General features: G+C 38.1%; 1 pseudogene; it reads right to left on the bottom strand.

Moving 5' to 3' along the window:
* Nucleotides 1-1212: 1212 nt before the first annotated feature.
* On the bottom strand, nucleotides 1213-2720 carry LOC132281825 (cytochrome P450 98A2-like; annotated as a pseudogene).
* Nucleotides 2721-3515: the final 795 nt, after the last annotated feature.

The raw sequence follows: 3515 nt of genomic DNA, 5'->3' as shown, positions 1-3515 counted from the left end.
CTTTTTTAAATTTTTTTTTTTTCAATTAAAATATTTTTTATTTTTATTTTGTTAGTGTTTGGCAAAAGTTTACGTCGAGATTGAGATCGAGTCAATCGGGAAGACATGTAAAATAACTTGTCGAAAATTTATGGATAAATTAATTTTGTTAAATTTTAATATTTTTTTCTTTGTAAATATTTTACGACAACCAAATACTAAAAAATAAAAAAATATTTTTTAAAAATTATTTTACGTCCAAAAAAACGGAGCTTTGGAATCAAATTATTTTATTTAGAAGAAGACCGTTACTTTTTTTGAACTAACTCGTTTGTTGAAATGAACTTTTTTGGCTCTCAAATGTATTTGAAGGTATTAAGCAACCAGAAATTTAAGAGCACAAAGTGGTGAGACCGAAAGGAAGTCAGCAACGTTCGCCTTCTTCTACAACCTGCAGGGAGACAAGTGGGTAGAACCATTTTCACAGTTCACTGAAGAGATTGGAGAGCCACCAAAGTACAGAGGCTTCTTTGACAAAGAATACCAGGAATTGAGGATGAGAAACAAGTCTCATCCACCTTCTAAGCCTGAAGATGTCATCCACATTACCCACTACGCAACCTTCTAGCTCATTATTAACGTCCATGTATTAGTTTAATTTCCTTGTAATTTCTTTGAATTCATAGATTCAAATAAATGATTGCATGTCCCTACATGATTAAACATGCAACCATTACGGTTTTAATGAATTTTCGGAATTAATTTGATGCCAAATGACAATAAATTTGTCACTGCTATTGGAAAAACCTTCATACTTGTAAAAAAAGTAATAATGGAGAGTCCAATAGTTAAAAATATTCAACTAATTTTGTATGACTAAGGATTGACATCACTGTAACATCATAGACATTAATCACATTATGATGACATCAATCCTCATGAGTCAACTTGACTTTATGGATTAGATTCAGCCCAAATCTCTAGTTTTTGACCTAAGAAATTTAATGGGCCAACTATATATATATTTATTAGATCCAAGTCTATAATGATATCAGGGGTGGGCTCTGGTGGGCTTGAGCCCAGCTGAAAAAAAAAACAAAAAAATTATTAGAGTTAATTTTAGCCCAAAAAAAAAAAAAAAAATTTAGCAATACTAATCCACCCCAGAATAAATTAGCCCACCCCATTATGCATTTCTGGATCCGCTCGGATATTACACACAGTAATAGTTGGCTAATTTTGATTTTCTACACATTTATACAAGTGTGTAGGCAGCCTGAGTGTAGGGACAGCTTGTAATGGAGTCCTCATGTAGGCAACCAATCCAGGGTTCTCTAACATGTCAATCTCTTCTGGCTTCACCCCTTGTGCCAATGTCCAGTTGAAATGGTGCATTAGGTGACCCAACATTGATGTCACCAAATTGAAGCCAACCTGTGCCCCAGGGCACACACGCCTCCCTGAACCAAATGGAAGTAGCCTAAAATCATGACCCCTTCATGTCTACATCTTCCTCTACAAACCGTTCCGGCCGAAACTCGAGCGGGTCCGTCCACACTGCCGGATCACGTCCGATGGTCCAAACATTTAATAAAACAGTGGAACCACTAGGAATGTCATAGCCACCAACCTTGACATCCGCATTGGCCTTATGGGGAAGCATTAAGGGAGTAGGAGGGTGCAACCGTAGCGACTCCTTGATCACACATTGTAGGTAAGGGAGGTTTGCTAGGTCGGATTCAGTCATCACCCGATCCGGTCCAATTACACTGTCCAGCTCTTGTTGGGCCCTATGTTGGACCATTGGGTTCTTGATCACCTCGGCCACAGCCCATTCCGCAGCTATCATACTAGTGTCCATGCCTGCAAAGATCAGGTCCCAAAGGAGTCCCACAATGGTGTCCTCGTCCAGGCCATATTTCTCTCGGACACTTGACAATGCATCCACAAAATGTTGCTTGGCTACACCACTTGTGTCACGAGCAAGCGTATGCTCTTCCATGATGGCTCGGGTTACCATGTCCAACCGCGCTCGATGCTTTTCAATTTCTTTATTTTTGAGCCAAAACATCCATCGAAGCCATGGGATTTGCTCCAAGATGCCAGTTGGTGCGCCAACCTTGAGTACAATTGCCAAAATTGACTTGAATTGATGATTGATGCCCGAAAATGGCAAGTACCATTCTTAGAATGTGGTTGGATGATACTTGTCTCAAATAATTCCTCACCACCAAAGGGTTCCCACAATTACTAGGGTTTGTGCAGTCCTTGAAGACGGCTTCAACCATAGCCATGACTTCAAATTCTCTAACAGGCCTAAGAGCTTCAATGCTCTTTTTAGAGAATAATTCAACGGAACAAATCTTTCTAACTTTGAACTAATAAGGCCCATAATCAGCCCATGTAAGGCCCTTCCCATCTTTGGTAAATACAGTGGTACTTCTGCTCCTGTGCCTATTTGCTAGTTGATGATCATTGTCCTTGAGTACTTCCTTAGCCAATTCTGAGTTTGAGACGATTATGTGCAGCGACGAAACCAAAAATATAGATATGATTGGGCCGTAAGTCTCTGAGAATTCAGCAAAACACCGATGCATCACTGGTTTTATTTGGTAGACATTTCCAACGATTGGCCAGGGGCGTGGGCCTGGTGGAAGTTTAAGATGTCTTGGCTGCTGCTGATACAGTTTTAATGCAAGGAAGATGAAGAATATTGAAATGAGTGTTAGAATGAGATCCATTGAAGAAAATTGAGTAAAAGGGGAGTCTTTTATCGATAAATAGATGGTTTGAAGGAGGTTAATATAGAGTTTGCAAGAGGTCCAATAATATGGAGGGAGAGATGAACTTCTCATGTTATTTAGATGTTCAGTTCCGAAAAATTATGCATTATTGTTGTTCATGTAATGCGCATGAGTGACTGTTAGTCTGGTTTTCATTGATCATTCACATTTTTAATATTTCACATGTCCTTAATTCCATGCTATACCGTCGGTTTGGCAAGTTTTCCAACTACAACAGAACAAATGCCATATGCATTTGCCCACAAGTTACACTATTCATCAACAAATTACAAGTCTGACCGAGACAGACTACACCTAATGAGCCTAAGAAATTATGACATACATAGCATGTGAAAGAAATTGAATACAAAACCAAAGTTGTATTGAAAGTCAGAATTGGAAACAGAGCATGAAAATTTTCCAATTCTGAAAAAACACAACACCCCATAATTAGAATCATGGATGGTGAGGCTGGTTGGGAGGTAATGTGACTCAACTATCCCTCATAGGATTCTCTTTGTCAACATTTTTTCTTTGTCCAAGTCCCACTTTTAAATCTGATGGACTAAGGGTGACACAATATTGTGAAATCAACATGATCACCATTGAAAAGCAGTGCTGACTTAACAAATATGATTTTTTTTTTTTTTTTTTTTTTTGAAATAATAAGAAAGCGTATTTAAACCGGTCTTTTTTCACATTGAATCTAGATGGAAAGTAAAATGAATATACATAAGTTGAGTGTTAACTCCA

The sequence above is a fragment of the Cornus florida genome, unplaced genomic scaffold (genome assembly GCF_030987335.1).
Source record: "Cornus florida cultivar Cherokee Brave unplaced genomic scaffold, ASM3098733v1 CherokeeBrave_3.0.0_Hap2_Chr11, whole genome shotgun sequence".
Taxonomy (NCBI): Eukaryota; Viridiplantae; Streptophyta; class Magnoliopsida; order Cornales; family Cornaceae; genus Cornus; species Cornus florida.
This window is presented reverse-complemented; position numbering and strand designations above follow the sequence as displayed.